We start from the raw sequence: 20,427 nt of genomic DNA, 5'->3' as shown, positions 1-20,427 counted from the left end.
TTACCACCACATTAAAAAAAATGATTGATTCTACAAACCAGAAAAGTTAAAGTTTGACTGGAACTTAGTATAGATTATATTAGAAATTTTTCCCTCTATATATATTACCACATTAAAAAAAATGATTGATTCTACAAACCAGAAAAGTTAAAGTTTGACTGGAACTTAGTATAGATTATATTAGAACTCATTTTTCCCTACCCAGAAGAGAAAGTGGTAAAATTATAAGCTGCTACATGGCTACAAGTCATGTATGTTTAATTTTTTGGTGTGATTAGTATTCATATGAATTCATTTCAACAGATACATAGTGCTTATTTTGGCAGACCAATAAACAGTGGGTGTATAATATATTTGAGACAATCTGTCATAATATGGGTTATAGAATAATAAATATTGGATATAGGGCAATTAGATATATTTGGTGTTTTGTTGAACTAGTTTCAGAAAGCCTGCTGATAAATAGATTTTTAGTAATATGCCTCAAGGTTTACTCGGAGCTTTCATTCGGATAAAGCTGTATTTACAGATAGTGCAGATTCAGAGAATGCAAATAATGCACCACTTTAACAAATATCAGGTAGGTTCAATGTCAAAATGAGACTTAAAAATTTTAATAGACTGGAAATATCTGTAGAGTGATGAAATTTAATAAGGATAAATAAAAATGTTACTATATTTTATTATAAAAAGCAAGTATAGTATTGTGAGCTTTATCCCTTTAACCTCATCTCTAATCATTCTTCTCCTTGAATACTCTAGTAATAAGGAACTATCCTCAGTTCCCCTGGAAAGAAAAGAACATTTTATTTCTAAAATGCAATGAAGTGTAAAATGTATTTATTAGGGATTACATATAGGATTGTTTAGTCTTTCTCCCCTCTCCCCATCCACCCCCCCCCCAAAAAAAAATCAAATCCATTGTGCTTCATATAAATTTTCAAAATGTCAATATTTAGCTAAAACCAAATATATTGGCTCTTATTTTCTCTCTTTTTTTAATCCTCACCCGAGGATATTTTTCCATTGATTTCTTTTTTAGAGAGAGTGGAAGTGAGGGGGCTGGGGGGAGAGAGAAACATCTATGTGAAAGAGACATCATTTGGTTGCCTCCCACACGCACCCCAACCAGGGCCAAGGATCAAACCTGCAACCCAGGTATGTGCCCTTGATGGGAATCAAACCTGCAACCCTTTGGTGCATGGGCTGATGCTCTGTCCACTGAGCCACACTGGCCAGGGTGGGTTATTTTCTACCTGTTGCCACCTTCTTTTTTTTAGAGGGTCATAAACTAGTAATGATGCTCTAAAACTCTTTTGATAACCTTTATATTTTTAAAAATGCCTTGTCCACCAAGGCTGTCTCTCTACAGGTAATGAAGGACAGGTAATGTGAGACAAGAAATAAATGAGGTGAGCACTATGATTACCCTATCTTCCTGCTTAGAGCTAATTTCCAGGCCATACCACATAGAGGGGAACCTTCTTGGGTATCTCTTTGGAATTGAGGACATAAGCTGGCAGTTTAAGAAATCTTAACAGCTAAACAGCCAGAGTTTGCAGAGTACCAGATAGGAAACAGCTGCATAGAGAGAGAGAGAGAGAGCACAGATTTCCAGAGTCCCACCCAAATCTTCAGCTGATTACTTATCAGCATGTATTTGAGAGGAAACTGATGAAGATTGGGAAAAGAACCACCTGAAAAGATTAGAGGGAATAATCCTCAGAGTACACATAGGGCCTGTAACCATTCTTGTTTCACAAGCCAGAGTGGAAAACCTCAAAATTCATGGGGCCTCAGACAAAGTACTTAGAAACTTACAGAGGCAAAATTAGTCTAGAGTAGAAGCTACATAGTCCTGCCTAACAATATTATCTATATTATATTTTATATAAAGCCTAAGCGACCGGACCACCGGGCTGGTAGCTATGACACGCACCGACCACCAGGGGGCAGATGCTCAACACAGGCACTGCCCCCTGGTGGTCAGTGTGCTCCCACAGCTAACCACCCATGGCCAGCCAACCTCCCGCGGTCCCATCCCATGGCCAGCTGGGTGGTCAGTGTGCTTCCACAGCCAACCTCCCGTGGTCGGCCAACCTCCCACAGTACCTCCCACCGGCCAGCCGGCCCCTATCGGCCCCAATTGGGACTGGGCTAGATGGCCCCAATCAGCCCAATCGCCGACCAGGCCGAGGGACCCCACCAGTGCACGAATTCGTGCACCAGGCCTCTAGTTCAAATATAATTGACAGCCCTATGTAATGGACAAATTCCTTGAAAGACATAAAGTACCAAAGCACACTCACATAGAAATAGGGCTATTTGGATTATGTATCAAAGAAATTGAATTTTTAGTTAAAACCATTCCCACAAAGAAAACTCAAGGGCCAGATTACTTCAATGTTGAATTCTACCACTTATTTAAGGAAGAAATAATACCAGTTCTATATGAGTTACCCGACAAAGTTGAAGAGGAAAAAACACTGCCCAAAACAAAGAATTAAAAGAGAACTGCCTTAGCAGGTGTTTATCAGTGGTTCCCAGGGTCAAGGGCACATACCTGTGTTGCAGGTTTAATTCTCAGCCCCAGTAGGGACTGTGCAGGAGTCAACTAATCAATGTGTCTCTCTCACATAGATCCTTTCTTTCTCTCCCTCTCTCCCTCTCTCCCTCTCTCCCTCTCCCTCTCCCTCGCTCTCTTCCCCCTTCCTTCCACTCTGTAAAAATCAATGGAAAAAATATCCTTGGGTGAGGATTAACAAACACACACACAAAAAAAACTACTGACCCATATCCCTCATAAATATAGATGCAAAAATTCTTAAGATAGTTTTAGCAAATCAAACCCAACAATATATAAAAAGAATAATGCAGGGTTGGTTAAACATTTAAAAACCAATTATTATAATTCTCCTTAGTAAAACTAAAAAAGAAAAAATATGCTAAGCTTAATAGACACAGAAAAAACATCTAAAAATCCAATATCTATTTTCAGGCTGATAAAACCCTCAGAATACTAGGAATAGAAGAGAACTTGTTTAACCCTATAAAAAACATCCACAAAAATTGTACAGCTAACATTTTACTGAATGATGAATAACTGAATAGTTTCCTCTAAGATCAGGAACAAAGCAAGGATGTTCACTTTCTTTACTTTTCTTCAGCATTGTACAGTGCTAATAAGGTATGAAAACATCCAGTTTAAGAAAGAAGTAAAAATTTATCAAACACCATGATAGTCTGTAAAAAATCCTATGGAATCTACAAAAAGCTATTAGAACTAGAAGTGAGTTTAGCAAGGTTGTGGGATACAAGAAAAATATACAAAAACCAATTATTTTTCTATATATTAGCAACAAACACTCAGAAATTGAAATTTAAAAATACTTTTTTTGATACCATCATAATAAATGACATACTTTGGAAGTAATGGATGCTTTCCTTATCTTGATTGTGGTATGGTTTCAGGACTTTATACATGTGTCATAACTTAATCTAATTAGCCTGGCCGGCATGGCTCAGTGGTTGAAAGTTGAGGTCACAGTTAGATTCCGTGTCAGGGCACATGCCCGGGTTGCAAGCTCCATCCCCAGTAGGGGGCATGCAGGAGGCAGCCAATCGATGATTCTCATCGTTGATATTTCTCTCTCTCTCTCTCCCTCTCCCTTCTTCTCTGAAATCAATAAAAATATATATTTTTAAAAGCTTATCTAATTATATACTTGTAATTTGGGCAGATTATTATATGTCAATTACATCACATAAGCTATTTTTAAAGTATATGTACTGTGTGATTACATTTATATAGGTTTAAAAATAGGAAAAATTAATCTAGAGTAGTTCTAATAAAAACTTTCAAAGAACCAATGTTAGAATGAAGAAATACCAACTTCCTAAAGTCATAAAGGGTGTCCACAAAAACTGTTATGTAATCTGCACAGCAATTCTGTGGCTGGTTTTCTAAGGCATTTGTAAAGGTTCAGCTTCACTCATAGAAAGTACTCAGTTTTTGTTAGGTGGTGTTGGTAGTGCTATAGGAGTGTTGAGTCCTCTCTTAATTAAGTTCCACTTAACTAACTTGCTTAAATAACATGACGGTGCGGGACGAAGGAAGGCCCCAGCTGGCAGCAGGCAGCCAAGGGAAGGAAGGCCCCAATCAGCCCTGATCACTGGCCGGGCCTAGGGACCCTACCCATGCACAAATCTCATGCTCCAGGCCTCTAGTTCAACAATAATTTCCCATTCCCCACCCTCACAGTGTCCCTGATTACCACTATTTTATTGTCTGTCTCTATAAATTTGCCTCTTGTGGGTACCTCATATAAGTAGTATCATACAATAGTTGTCTGTGTCTGGCTTATTTCACTTAACATAATGTTTTCAAGGCTCATCCATATTATAGCATATATCAGAATTTCACTGTTTATCCATTCATCTGTTGATAGATATTCAGTTTGTTTCCACCTTTTGGCTTTTGTGAATAATGCTGCTATGAACACTGATGTGCAAGTATTTGAGTCCCTGCCTTCAGGACTTTAGGGTATATATTTACAAGTGGAATTGTTACCGGCATTGGAGTTCTTGGGTTCCCCAAGATAGAAATCAAGAAGTTTTGAGACAGGTTTTATTAAACTTATGCTGGAGTACAAGGGAGACAGCACAGAGGAGAGGAAGATCCTCTGATCTGGCTTCAGGGCTGGCTCTGCCTGGCTGCTTTTATATGCTGGGGACAAAGCGAGCTTGCATGAAAAGGTGGGCTTGTGCAGAAAGGAAGGCTTGCGCAAAAAAAGTGAGCTTGTGAAGGGTTCAGGGAGTGGAATTTTCCATGTCAGGGTAGGGTTACTTCCTCCTTCTGTCCAGTTGCTTGGCAAATATTTTGCCTAAGCTATGAGGGCAAAATGTTGGTGTTGCTTATTACCGCCACTCCAGTAAGGTCGTATTGTGGCCAAACCTTGATCATCTCTGTGCATGTGGAACAGTGGTTTTGACATCTTCTGGCCACCTGGTCTTAACTTGGCTTCCTGGCCACCTAGTATTTTTCCATTCTCAGGTTAAAGTTCCTGTACTATCTCAGAATCACAGGAACATCCTATCTAATAAGAGGGAATATGCTAATCGACCATCATGCCCTCGAAAGATGGCAGTGCCCACAGCCACAAGATGGCGGTGCCCAATCCCCTCAGCCCCGCCTCATCCAGCCTCAGTCCCCCAGTCTCCTCAGCCACACCTCATCCAGCCTCAGTCCCCCAGTCCCCTCAGCCCTGCCTCACCCAATCCCCGCAGCATCCAACTTCATCTAGCCTCAGTCCCCCAGTCCCCTCAGCCCTACCTCATCCAGCCAGAGTCCCCCAGTCCCCTCAGCCCTGCAGGGGAAGGCAGTGGGGGGCGATTGGGCCATCAGGGGTGGGCATTTGGGGATGATCATGCAGGTAGGGGAGCAGTTAGGCGTCAATCAGGCTGGCAGTGGAGCGGTTAGTGGGTTATCAGGCTGGCAGGCAGAGTGGTTAGGGGCGATCAGGCAGGCAGACGAGTGGTTAGGAGCCAGCAGTCCCGGTTGTCTGACTGCCAGTTTAGGCCCGATCCCCTGAGGGGTCCCAGATTGGAGAGGGTGCAGGCTGGACTGAGGGACACCCTCCCACCCCCGTACACAAATTTCGTGCACTGGGCCTCTACTATGATAATCTTATATAATAAAAGACTAATATGCAAATCAACCAAATGGTGGAACAACTAGTCGCCATGACACGCACTAGCCACCAGGGGGCAGACGCTCAACGCAGGAGCTGCCCCCTGGTGGTCAGTGCCCTCCCATAGGGGGAGCGCCGCTCAACCAGAAGCTGGGCTCATGGCTGGCGAGAACAGTAGCAGTGGCGGGAGCCTCTCCTGCTTCTGCGGCAGCACTAAGGAACTCCTCGGGGGATGTCTGATTGCTGGCTTAGGCCCGCTCCCCAGAGGCCGAGCTGAGGGGACTCCCCCCTCAGTATGATAATAATTCTATGATTAACTTTTTGAACAACCACCAAATTGTTTTCCACAGCAGCTTCACCATTTTACATTTCTACTGGCAATGAAGGAGAGTTCCAATTTCTCTACATCCTTGCTAACACTTGTTATTTTCCTTTTCCTTATAATTGCTATCCTAATGGGAGTGACATAGCATCTCATTGTGATTTTGATTTGTGTGGTTTACTTTTTGTTGTTGTTGTTGTTAAGCCTCACTCGAGGATATATTTTCCATTGATTTTTAGAGAGAGTGAAAGGGAAGGAGGGGGAGTGAGAGAGAGAGAAACATTGATGTGAGAGAGACACATAGATTGTTGCCTCATTCATGTGCCCCACTGGGGCAAGGGATGGAACCTGCAACCCAGGTACATAACCTTGACCAGCAATTAAACTTGCAACCCTTTGGTGCACTGGCCAACGCTCTACCCCTAAGCCACACTGGCCAGGGTTTACTTTTAACTGAAATGTAGAAATGCATAGAAACATACTTATATGTTGCCCCAATTAAAAATTCTTGGTAACCTGTTACATTGCATTTTGTACTTTTAAACTGCACATCTGAATTTATTGCTTGGCTTGTTAATGTTATTTTGAAACTACTTTAGTATATAAATTATTTAGATGTTACATTTTATTTTTAATTTGTTTCTGACATCTTCATTTAAAACATTTCATTTTAGCCACAACCATTTGTTAGCTAGACTCACATGTAATCAGCTTAATAAAGGACATTATAGCCCTAACCAGTTTGGCTCAGTGGATAGAGCGTCAGCCTGCGGACTCAAGGGTCCCAGGTTCGATTCCAGTCAAGGGCATGTACCTTGGTTGCGGGCACATCCCCAGTAGGGAATGTGCAGGAGGCAGCTGATCGATGTTTCTCTCTCATCGATGTTTCTAACTCTCTATCTATCCCTCTCCCTTCCTCTCTGTAAAAAATCAATAAAATATATTTTTAAAAAAATAAAGGACATTATACATGCAGGTAATTATTTCCATTGATGCCTGCTAATGCAAGCTGCTTTGTAGTCATTACCTGGTAATACATGACTAAAGAACTTGGTTATTCTTCTTGTTTTTCATTTTTATTAAATTAAGTTTTTTGAATAGCATCATCTTGCAAACAGGTTCTTACAAATGGCTCTTAAGAGTAATACCTTTCAAGGTTCCATAATCGCTAGATAATTAACCTGCCAGGATTAAGTACACTCAACTTTGCCTCAGGATGCTTAGCTCTCAAATAAGGTCAATTATCTCATGATAATAACTGCTTTGTCTAGAGTTACCACTTAATTGCACAGTGAAACGTCACATCACCAGTACAATGCACTTTAAGATAATTTAAATAGTAAAATACCGCTTGAAAATTAGGTAGAAGAATTCAGTTTAATTATTTCATACAGATTAAGAATGATACATTTTAGATAAAACTCCCCCTCATGGACCTAGTATTTTGAATCTCATAGATGATTTCTATTTATAAAGATTATATGTTGCTCTGTTTCACTAGTCATTTTGCTGGCAATATTCCCACATTGTACATCTTCTTGCAGGGAAATCAGTTTTAAACCTATTGACCCTACAGATGATTCAGTATGTTAAAAATCTCTACTACATTCCAGGAAAATTGAAATTCCTGGTTCCTTCTTGAGTTGTTTCAACTGTTTGAAAAATATTTATTTTATCAATGAATGAATTACAAAACAATGAACAAATTCTGCAGTTTGTTGTTGTGGTCATTTTTGCTGTTGTTGAGGACAGTGATGTATAGTCAAAAACAGGAATGCTACGTGAAACATCAGGACATTTTGAAAGAAACATAAAATTGACTTTAGGTATTTGAATCCATGTTTTCTAAACCTGAATAATGGCTCTATCTCCTTATATGTAAACCCTAATCATCTTTTTTTTTAAATATATTTTTATTGATTTCAGAGAGGAAGAGAGAGGGAGAGAGAGATAGAAACATCAATGATGAGAGAGAATCATTGGCTGCCTCCTGCACGCCCCCTACTGGGGATGGAGCCCACAACCTGGGCATGTGCCCTGACTAGGAATCGAACCGTGACCTCTTGGTCGGCACTCAACCACTGAGCCACACTAGCCAGGCCCTAATCATCTTTTTACAAAACCAGATGGAATAGATTAGCTTTTCTGGAAGGGGAGAGACTTAATTGACATTTGTTGTTTATACTGTTAAATCTTTCTAATAGCCATTGATTATATTTTAAAAGACAGTATAAAAATTAATAATTTGAAACTAGCAACAATGCTTCTAATTATAAATAATCATTGATAAACTTTTATTTGAAGTAGTTTGTCAGTTTCTGTACATCTGTTTAATGGAAGTCATTTGCTATTTCAGTATGAAAATCTGTGTAAATCTTTAAATTATATGTGCCCAATATGGATAAGTGCTGTACATGAATATATCTTCAATTCAGATATTCTCTCTTTAGTTAGGAGAGTTTCTGTTCTTTGTAAGTTATTATATTTAATTTTTAGAAATACTTTTTTCTCAAGTCTATGCACATTTTATCCTCAGAGAAATTCTTTGAATTTTTACATCTTTTTTTCAAATCTAATTCCTTAAGATACATGATTTATAAACATTTTCAGCGAGTTAGGATCTGTCACTAGATCCATATTCTGACAGAAGAGATCGTTTTTCTTTTCACTGTATTGATACCATTGTAATTAGCTAATCTAATATATAAAAACCCTGGGGCTGTCAGGACCGGAAGCTCAACTAACCGGAAGTCAGTCCTGCAGTCAGCGCTGGGTTGCCGTGGTGACCCAGCACTGACTGCTGAGGGGGCTGCAAATCAGGCCCAGAGAGAGGCCTGAAGAGAGAAGCAGAGTCTGCTCCCTAGCCTCTGTGGCAGCTGTTGATCAGCACTTGCCTCTCTCTTTCTCTCTAGCAGCCGCCCCTCCATTTCTCTCCAGGCCTCCACCGGGGCTGCTGATCAGCCCTGCCTTTCTGATCAGGCCCCGTTGATAGGCCCAGAGATGCTGACTGGCAGAGAAACCGACCAATCAGAACATATTCTGGGTGAAGGGTGAGGAGCCAATGGCTGCCTAGGAGGCAGAGCTTTTGACACTGACTGTCATAGAAACTGACCAATCAGAACCAAATCTGGGTCAACTGTGAGGAGCCAATGGCTGCCTAGGAGGTGGAGCTTTTGATTTTGACTGGCATAGGAACCGACCAGTCAGAACCAAATTGGCCAGCAGGAGAGGGCAGTTGGGGGTGAGATCAGGCTGGCAGGGGAGGTCAATTAGGGGTGATCCATTGACCGAGGGGTCCCAGATTGGAGAGGGTGCAGGCTGGGTGAGGGACCCCCCCCCCAGTGCACAATTTTCGTGCACCGGGCCTCTAGTCCTATATAATAAAAGAGAAACATGCAAATACCATCCCTCCAAAAATCCTGTAATAGCTCCTGTGACCTCCGGGGTTAAATGCCAAATTCCTTTAGAGTGGCTGACAAAGGCCCTCAAGATCCTCAGGATCTAGCCCCGCCCTTCCCTGTCTCCCTCACCACCTCCAGGCTGAGCCTCGTGCCCTCTACAGATGTGGTTCCCTCTTCCTAGAAAGCACTGGCCTTAACCTCCCTCCCCTTGACTGGCAGGCACATCCATGGCTTCACCTGTAGCTCCTTCACATCAGGGCTTGAATTGGGCGAGCCAGGACTGGATGAACACAGTTCTTTCTAGATGAACCCAGAGCTGTTCTTACTACTAGAATAGACAAATAGAACCCACCAGTGAGTGAACCATCTGATTTGTGAGATGTCCCATAGGTCCCTTCAAGAGTTGCTGTCTGCGGCCTGGGAGCAGCCCCAGGGGCCTGATCAGAGGTGTGGTTGGGAGCACCTCAGGTTCATCTTGCTGATTATGGAATTCCCTGGCTGCTCTGAGGATGAGCAGGGGAGGCAGAGGAAGGGCAAGATGGCTTGGAAGGGACATTGGGCTGAAGCCAGAGCCAAGTCTTGTCTGAGAGAGCCTGGGCCTCTGGAGTGGCAGGGGGGGGGGGCCCCCCCCCCCCCCCCAGTGCATGATTTTCATGCACTGGGCCTCTAGTCTATATAATAAAAGTCTAAGCGACCATTAAGGCGGAACAACCAGAACTACCGGTCGCTATGATGTGCACTAACCACAGGGGGCAGATGCTCAACGCAGGAGCTGCCCCCTGGTGGTCAGTGTGCTCCCTCAGGAGCGCTGCTCAACCAGAAGCCAGGCTCACGGCTGGCGAGCCCAGTGGCAGTGGCGAAAGCTTCTCCCGTCTCCGCGGCAGCACTAAGGAGCAGCAAGCCGAGCGGTAAGGAGCAGCGAGCAGGCAGACAGTACGGAGCGAGGGGTCCTGGACTGCAAGAAGGTACAGGCTGGGCTGAGGGACCGCCCCTACCCCCCCACCCTCCTGGTGCACAAATTTTATGCACAGGGCCTCTAGTTATTAATAGGAAAGGGGCAAAAGAGGAGGCCAGACATAATAAACGTGGTCATTTGGGCAGCTTCAACAGGAAGCTGCAATTCCATACTTCCCAGCTCCATTCCCTGCAGATTACTAGGGGAAGGGACTAAACAAAGGGGAGATGGGCGCTTGGGCAGTGAAGTTGGGGTAAAGGAAGTTGCCTGTCAGTCAAACCTTGGGACAGAGATCATTGTTCAGAGGGGGTGGGCAATGCAAGCTGCCTCGTGGACCCTACCCACAATGGACTGATGGACTAAGACTGGGAACACAAAGTAAACTAGCCTGATACTGGATTGGACTGTCCCCAACATGGAGCAAAAACTCTGGGCAATAACTTTAATTCTAGTCCTATTGAAATCACAGCTACACTTCTTCCATGGTGGACAGAGGGACATGGGACCTTGGGAACTCGGATTTAATTCCATAGAAATAAAGCTTTCTACAATATCTCATCCTCCCGTGCAAGTGTCAAAATTCTTTTTCTCAGGACATCGCAAGATGCCCACTCCCACCAGCAACCTATGGTGGCGAGGAGAGTTCCCTACCGATAATAGTATCAAGATATTCCCAACGTGAATGTGGGGGATAGGGCTCTATCTAAAATGGTAATTCCTCTTTTTTAAGAAGTGCCTTGTTTCTTTCATTGAAAAATGGACATCACCTTCCTGATACTGTTCATATAGTCCTTTCCATTTTCTCTTTCTTTGTTATAAGCAGTAAGAGAAGTGTATAATATAGACAGATCTGTTTTCAGAGATGATACATAACCCCACCAAAGAAATAAAAATAAAAACTATGGCACCCTTATAAAATTCTGGCATATTTGTATTATCTGCTGAGGATAACGAGATTTCACTTAAGACAGGTCAGTGGCATCATCGGATTGCTGCTTACCTCCTGGATTCAACTTTCTTCTTAGGATCTTTCTGATATACTTTACTTATTGAGAGAGAGATGAGAGAGAGAGAGAGAGAGAGAGAGAGAGAGAGAGAGAGAGAGAGAGATTGATTCACTGTAGCACTAGGGAAGCTTGTAAAGTCAGTGCAATATTGTAAAGATGTGCTGCGGGAAGGATTCTGAGCCAAAGGCACTTTAACTATGTGCTTTGCATCTCCCTTACTTTCTACTTAACTCTCTCTCTTTCCCTCTTTTTCTCTTCTGATCCTCACCAACATACCCTTTCTCTCTTACTCCCTTCATGTCCCCCCCCCCTTACCAACTACATTGCCTCTCTAAAGATGAAAGGTTTTTAAATCATCCCCAAATTACCAACCATGATTGCTAAAAAGCCCTGTAATTTGAAATGGTTTAAATTGCTAGGGAGATAATCCTGTGTTATGCAATAATGCCTTTTCACATTATTCAGTATTTCAATTAATCTTTTTATTTATTTGATTGTTTCAGTTACTGTGCTACAAATTTGTGACTATTTTAGAATAATTTGTCTAGTCTGACATGATATAAAAGTAATGAGTTAATATTTGAAGTTCTTTAATGCACTTAAAAATGTTCTTAATATTGAAATTATTTTATGAATTCGACTAAAACCTGTACATTTACATGATCCTGGAAGGAGCTTCGGTCTATATTTAGAAAATCTGTTTTTTGACTCAGCTCAATTTTTTTCTGTGCTTTTCATCTTTGACATTAGGAGGAAAATTGGCAAAATTTATGTAGGTTCTGTAGATTAGTTAATAGTATTTATCAATAAGTAATTTCTTAGCTTTGTTGGTTCTACAATAGTTATATAAAATGTCCACATTTGGAAAACTCCTAATGTTCTTTTTCTGATCCAGATCCAATGCAGTTATCCTTCTGCCTTAGTTTCTTTAATCAGGAACAATTCCTCAGTTTTTCTGTGTCTTTTATGATTAGACACTTTTGAAGAGTACTGGTCAGTTATTTTGGAGAATGTCCTTCAATGTAGAATTGACTGATATTTCCTCATAATTAATCTTGTGTTGGCAGAAATATTTATAAAAGCTGTTGTGTCTTTCTTCATATATCAAGATTTCAATTTACTGGTGATATTATTAACTTTGATCACTGGGTTGAGATGTTGACCCAGTTCATGCACTTTAAAGGTACTATCTTTTCCTTTGTAATTTAATTATTAAGTATCCTGTGGGGAAATACAAGGGAATGTAATAATTTTGTTCTTTCATTATATTTTTACCCATACTTTTAGCATCTATTGATGATTCTTGCCTCCAATAATTAATGTGGTATTTGCCAAATGGTGATTTTTCTATTTCCATCATTTCTGCTGTGTTTATTAACTGGAATTCTCTTCGAGGAAGAGCTGGCTCTGGCTCACATTCCTTTATTTTCGTTAGCACAAATTAGCAGCAAGCTGCATATCTTATATCCCCTTCTTTGTAACATGAACTGTGGCACTATAGGTTCTCTTTGCACCTTAGGTTTTTTTTTCTTCTTAAGTATATCTTGGAAATCATTCCACAAAAGCTCATAGAAATCTTCCTCATTTTTTTATATCTGCATTGTACCCCATTGTGTGAATGTAATATAGTTTATTCAATCACTCTCTTGTATATGGACATTTAAGTTGTTTCCAGTTATCACCTTTCCTGAGTTTGGAGAATATCATGAAGTATGGCATCTGGGGCTTATTCATCTACATTGGTCCTGGTTTCAACTATGGACAATAGATTTCCAAATTTTTATCATTTCCACTCAGCCTCTTAAGAGTTAATAGTATAGATGAATATTAATGCTTTGTCTGTATGCTAGACGTAGTACTCTTTAGTATGATATGGTTATTAAAGTCATGGGACCTCTGATCTGTTAGCCAATTAAGCTGTGTGGCAATGACAAGTCCATTTAACTTGTCTAGCCCTAAATTTTCTCATCTGAAAAGTGGTAATAGACATACTCTGGTTTGTCAGTATTAAGTAAAATATGTGAATATGATTTCAGAAACACAGAGGCTATATAAAAACAAGGCAGTGATATGATTACTCCAATTTTTATTTACTTTTCTCTGTTATAATGCAAAGCAAGTAAAATAGAATCTATATGATCTTGAGCACAGACATAAATATAAAAGAATAAATGTTCTTCACAATTTTCATAATACCCAAATTGTGTGCTTTGGTAAACTAGTCAATATAAAAACAAAATTATTGGGTGATAGATTTTTTAAAAGAATATAACTGAAATTTTATTTTAGCTTTTTCCTTTTAGTTTAAGGTGCAGTCTTAGAGATTTAATGTCCTTTAATTTGACAATTTATTTATAGCACATATATGTTGTCAAGCACGGTGCTCTGCACTAGGTATTCTAAAGTTGTTGAGAATGTTAACTTTGCTTTTATATAGTCAGTTACTTATCACAGTCTCTTTCCTCTCAATTTTTTCCAGAATAGGAATCTCTAATGTGTTTTCACATATGGAGTTCAGATCCAGACTAGGTATCCCAGCTAATGTGAATAGTTTTAAGGGCCTTGTTTTGTGATAACTTTGTGCTAATTTAATAAACCCAAGGACTTTGGTTTCTACCAAAAGCATTTTCTCAGCCCTCTTCCTCTCTGGCTTCAATACATAGTGTAGAGAAGGAAGACTAAGGGACTTGAGCTCCCTATTATCAAATTTTGCTACCTAAGAAACAAGACTTAAATCTATCTCCTTTTTCTGTATTCAAGAGCTGATCAAAATTTATTTTTAATCCCTTATTCTTGCAAGGGTATTCTAATGTTCATTTAGCAATATGACTGCTCATAGGATTTGCATTATTTTCAAGGCCAAATATATATGGTGTTCCCATTCTAGTTTTATTGCTAAAGTACTATTCCTTTTGAGCTATAATGAATAATTAATATTGAAGCAATGTATGAATTCAGTAATTGACCTGAACAAAATTATTAAACATAGAGACATTGGTTAATAGAGTGGATAATAATCATAGTTATTTATTCAAATTAAGATATAATTTTTAATTTGGTAATTAGAATTATTTTATTACAGCACCAAGCCAACTTGGATTGATAGTTTTTAGAAAATTAATTCCTTACAACATGAGGAAATATACATTCTCTTTCTCTCAGCATAGTATTAATTCAGAAATGACCTCTTCAGTTCCTACCTCTTCTAGGAGGGATATTCTGAATTCAGAACTCCATTTACTTCATAAATAAACTTCACATTTTTTATGCTGAAGTCAGTGTTTATATTTCTTATATGAAACCCAGAAAAGTACCACAAGGAATACCACAAAATTAACAAAACTTTTTCTTATTGTTGGGGACATTTAGACAGCTACAAAATGGGTAAAAAAGATGGAAACCTAAGCAATGTTATCAAAACTAAATGGTACTTGGTGCTATTTTTTAAATAACAAATGGAAGTGGAAGAATTATGAGACTGGGTTGTGTTTAAAAATGTGATTTTAATGTGTTAATTTACTGTGCAGCAAGTGCATGGGAAGGCCTTTTCTAGAAATATTCTCACCTCTGTTTCTTTAGGTACTCTCAGATATATATGAGCTAAGCTCAGGATTTTCATTTATTTTCCTTTTTTCTTTTAACAATCAGGTAAATACCCCTAAGTTGTCACTGACTTCATTATCAAATTCCCTATAACTCTCTGTGTAGTAGGTAATGCTCAGAACTAGATCAATTTCAAGTTAAAGCCTTTAAAAATGACCTATATTATAAGATAATAGAATGTCTTCAATAAAAAGGTAGAAAAGTAGAAGGGTAGATGGACAAACTGATTTGATTACTTACCTATGGTACCTCTAAATCTTAGGAAAGTAACTAAAAATGTACTTAGTCTTTAATTCAGTGGTTTTTAACCGTTTTTTATCTCATGGCACATATAAACTAATTACTAAAATCCTGTGACACACCAAAAAATATATTTTTGTCAGTCTGACAAAAAAAAATAGGTATGGTTTTGATTGATTAAAAAAAAAAGAAAAACAGGAATAAAACAACATAATAGTAATTATCTATTCCTTCTTGTTCCAAAGTGACTTTTTAAAAAATCAGGAGCCTATTCTTGTATATAAATATTTCTGTTACCAAGAATTAACCAATCAGAGACAACCTTATTATGCGATGTGACCAGTAAGGTGCAACTTTTTTTTATATAATCTATATATTTATGGTTCAAGACAGGGCAGTCACACTAGACAGCTATATGTTGTTTGTTGTCATTTTTTTATTTAGCAATCTAGGGAGAAAGAAGTCAGTGCCCCTGACTAAATAGTTATTGCATGTTTTAAAAGTTCTTGAGGCACACCAGTTGAAAATCACTGTTCTAATTTATTTTATAATGATCATTTAATAAAATGTTAAAAATAATTTATCTTGGAGGTTTATAAGATCTCTATAAATATGGGACATCAAAATATATAATTTGACAGATTAATGAGTTGTGGATTATGTACTTCAAAGTACCTTTAAGTGATTTAAAAAATTTGTGGAGCTATAATAATAATCATGCTCATTGTAGAAAATGAAAAATAAACATCAAAGAAAACATTAAAATCAACATTTGTTATATCATCCAACATTAACTCAAAACAAAAAAAAATATTTTTCTTGCAATTTTTTTTCTGTGCAGTTTTAACTCTTTGTTTTGAAATGATTTCCAACTTAGAGAAGAGTCATAAGAACAGTACAATTAAATTTCTTCCCTATGCTTTGAGCTCGCGCTCTCTCTCTCTCTCTCTCTCTCTCTCTTTCTTTCTTTCTCTCCTCCCCCTTCCTTCTTCCCTTCTTCCCTCCCTCCCATATATATACCTAACCATAGTACATATTCAAATTTTTCTAGTTCTCTCAAGAATGTCCTTTCTAGCCCAGGACAGTGTGGCTTAGTTGGTTGAGCATCGTCCCATCCACTGAGAGGTCACCGACCGGTTCAATTACTGATCTGGGCACATACATGCCTGGGTTGCACCTGGGTTTTGAGCTCGATTCCCAGTGGGAGGCATGCAGAAGGCAGCCAATCAATGTTTCTCTCTCTCTAAAAAATCATTAAAAAACATCTTTTAAAAAGAAAAAAAAAGAATGTCCTTCCTAACTATTTTGTTTTCCTACTCCAAGGTCCAATCCAGGATCATACATTGTCTTTTCTTGTCATAGCTCTGATTTCCTTTCATCTGCAACAGTTCCTTGGTCTTTCTCTTTCATGACAATGGCATTTTTAAAGAACATAGCTAACTGTTCTATATATGTAAAGTTTTAATTAATTGAAATTATTTCTATTATTATAATTTTATATCCTTTTTCCCCACTCACTATTATATTTTTAGCATTTTCTAGTGTCATTAATTGGTCTTCCAATTATCATTTTGGGTGGCTATATAACATCATTCATTTTCATTATTCTTCTATTGTTTAACATTTTTACTCTTTCTAATTTTTCCAGTATTACAATTGCAGTTGGGCAAAACATCTTTGTAAATAAATCTTCATTTTAATTTTAATTTCTGAATCCATATATCAAGTATTTGCTAAGTGCTTACAACATGGAGCAACAAAAATCCTGCTGAAGACAGCCTTGGCCGGGTAGCTCAATGGTTAGAGCTTCATCCCCATATGCCAAGGTTGTGGATTCAGTCCCCGGTCAAGGCACATACAAGAATCAACCAATGAACGCATAAATAAGTAGAAAACAAATCAATGTTTCTTTCTCTCTCTCTCTTTCTCCCTCCCTCTCTCTCTCTACCTTTCTCTCTCTAAAAAAAAAAAAATCAATAAATAAAAAATAGTTAAATTCTACTGAAGACAATAATTAAGTGTTGATCTCTAATTCTGAATATAATTTAGAATGGAAATTTGGAAAATGGAAAATACCAGATAATGAGATTGACAATTTTAACAAATAGAAATACAGGATTTCCATTTAAATTTGAATATCAGATGGGACATGTAGTATTCATATTCTAAAAATTATTCATTGCATATCTGAAATTCAAGTTTAACTGGGCATCTTATCTTGTATTTTATCTGGCAATCCTACCAGATTGAGTGTTCAGGATAACATGGGAAAGGTGATGGAAAGGAATAAAAAAGATGCCTTACACAGAAGGAATGGCTTCATTATGCCATTGAAGCAAGAATGAGTCTAGTTTGTGTGAGTATGCTCCATAAGGATAAAGACTTTGTTTCTTATTTGCTGCTATGTCCCCAACGCCTTAAACATTGCCTATTACTACATATGTAGACACTCAGTAATTATATTCTAAATGAATTTGCACTATGAATAAAACCAGGCCTTTTGGAACAAATGTTACCTGTTATAACTAAGTAGATAAATATCAAATTTCCGTGAGCCCAGAAAACTTGGCAGAAGATTTGGACTTTCTGCCTTCCTTTATTCATTTATTTCATAATAATTCATTGTGTCTACTATGTGTCAGATGTTGAGGATACTTTAGTGAAAAAGAGCAGACATGGCCCCTACCCTCATGAATTTTAGTGTCTAGTGACAGACATTATTTAATTAAGACAGTCATTAATTTATCATAACAAACAGGTGAATAATACTATAAAGGGAAAGTACTTTGTCCTGAAATCATATAAAATCTATAATAATAAAAGTGTAATATGCTAATTAGACTGGACAGCCAAATGACCTTCCGGATTTCCTTCCGGACAAAGCCGCTGCGGTGGGGGCCAAGGCAGAGGCGGTTAGGGGCGATCAGGCAGACAGGTGAGCAGTTGGGGCCGATCAGACAGGCAGGCAGGCAGAGGTGGTTAGGGGTGATCAGGCAGGCAGGCAGAGTGGTTAGGGGCAATCAGGTAGGCAGACAGGTGAGTACTTAGGAACCAGTGGTCCTGGATTGTGAGAGGGATGTCCGACTGCCAGTTTAGGCCTGATCCCTGCAGACAACCTCCAAGGGGTTCTGGATTGTGAGGGGGTGCAGGCTGGGCTGAGGGACCCCCCATATAGTGAGAGTATAATCTTCATAACCAGACTATATGAGGATGGGGTTATGCTGTGTCTTGAGGGATAGATCCAATTTCCTCTATGAAGTCTTCATTCATTCACCAGTTTTCCTCTGTGTTTATAGAACACTTGTTTCTTATACGACATTGGTTTTTTATTTTTTTCTAGAGGCCTGGTGCACCAATTTGTGCATGGGTGGGGTCCAGCCGGCCCGCCACGATCGGGCCGGGCCAGCCAAGGGGAGGGGATATGGGAGGTTCCTGGCCAGCCCCACCCCCAATCGGGGGGGCATTCATGGTCAGGGCTGGCCCGGGAGAGGGGCCGCAGGCAGTTGGTAGGCCAGCCCCACCCCCGATCCGGATGCGGGGGCCAAACAAGGGTGGGGCCGGCCAGGATTAGGGGCCTCGGGCGGGGCCAGTGGGGGGGAGGGGTTGCAGGTGGTTGGCCAGCCAGCCCTGCCCCCTGGTCGAACTCCTGGTCAAGGGGACAATTTGCATATTAGCTTTTTATTATATAGGATGTGGGTGATTTTGTTTATGTAATAGATTATATATTGTTTGAGAAAGGAGAGATTAGGCTAGGGTGTTTAGATTTACTTTTCTCCCCTGTAGTTTCATGGATATAATAGGTATAAATAATTTATATGTTGACTCATTGAGATTATAATGGAGCTTTTGATAGCTGTAAAAATGCCATGTACATTTAAGAGACTGTTTTTGGATTCTTTGAGCATTTTGAAGAAGTTTATGATGTGTAGTTGTCATTCTTAGTTTATAGACCTTGAGTGGCTATTTTAGGTCAAGGATAAATGTCCAGTGATTTGCAGTCAGCGAGCTTTGATAACCATTGTCACACATTAACTTCAGTCAGGAGTGGCTTTGGAATCTGCCCTCAATTATTGAAAATCTGACTACTACTTACACCTCACTGCCTTCCTTCTAGTTCATGATGCTGTTGCCACTTTCCTGGTTTATTGCAATAGCTTCATAATTGCTCTTCCCCCTGGTGTTGCCCCCTTGCAGCAACAATATATTGGAGATACTAGAGGTAACATTACTAGATCCGTGCTTTGGTAGCTACCTTGTGTGTATTAGATTTGAATAGGGGCATAGTAAATGTGGGTTGACTTGTTGTAATAGCTAGTAGAGAATCAGGATAGTCCAGCAATCAGTTCTTAAAGACTCTAACTGCCCTTCCCTGAAGGCCCGATCGCCCCTAACTGCCTCTGCCTGCCTGATCACCCCTAACTGCCCTCCCCTGCCTGCCTGAACTCGCTCCCAACTGCTCTCCTCTGCTGGCCAATTTGGTTCTGATTGGTCAGTTTCTATGCCAGTCAGCGTCAAAAACTCCACCTCCTAGGCAGCCACTGGCTCCTCACAGTTGACCCAGATTTGGTTCTGATTGGTCAGTTTCTATGCCAGTCAGCGTCAAAAGCTCCACCTCCTAGGAAGCCATTGACTCCTTACATTCACCCAGATTTGGTTCTGATTGGTCAGTTTCTATGCCAGTCAGCGTCAAAAGCTCCACCTCCTAGGAAGCCATTGACTCCTTACATTCACCCAGATTTGGTTCTGATTGGTCAGTTTCTATGCCAGTCAGCGTCAAAAGCTCCACCTCCTAGGAAGCCATTGACTCCTTACATTCACCCAGATTTGGTTCTGATTGGTCAGTTTCAATGCCAGTCAGCCTATCAATGGGGCCTGATCAGAAAGGCGGGGCTGATCAGCAGTCCTGGTGGAGGCCTAGTGAGAAACGGAGGCGCAGCTGTTGGCCAGGCCCGGGAGAGAAAGAGAGACAAGTTCTGATCAATGGCTGCCACAGAAGCTACGGATCAGACCCTGCCTCTCTCTCTGCAGGTCTCTCTCTGGACCTGATCCGCAGCCTCCTAGGCAGTCAGTGGTGGGTCGGGGTGCCCGCAGCGGACCCAGTCAGTGCTGGGCCCCCACGGCAACCCAGCACTGACTTCCAGTTCGGTCGAGCCTGGTCGTAATGGTCGTTACGACCCTGGCTCTTTATTATATAGACTAGAGGCCGTGC

General features: G+C 40.0%; 1 protein-coding gene and 1 long non-coding RNA gene across 2 annotated transcripts in view; both read left to right on the top strand.

Moving 5' to 3' along the window:
- ADK (adenosine kinase) overlaps positions 1–20,427 on the top strand; it is a 470,150-nt gene that overhangs the window by 322,871 nt on the left and 126,852 nt on the right. The window lies entirely within an intron of this gene.
- On the top strand, positions 12,453–18,059 carry LOC106725817. Its single transcript, XR_001361800.1, has 3 exons — positions 12,453–12,558; positions 15,464–15,560; positions 17,464–18,059. It is a non-coding gene; the product is annotated as an uncharacterized LOC106725817 (long non-coding RNA).

Source organism: Myotis brandtii, unplaced genomic scaffold (genome assembly GCF_000412655.1).
Source record: "Myotis brandtii unplaced genomic scaffold, ASM41265v1 scaffold190, whole genome shotgun sequence".
NCBI classification, from domain to species: Eukaryota; Metazoa; Chordata; class Mammalia; order Chiroptera; family Vespertilionidae; genus Myotis; species Myotis brandtii.
Note: the sequence above shows the minus strand (reverse complement) of the source record. Positions and strands in the feature narration are given on the sequence as shown.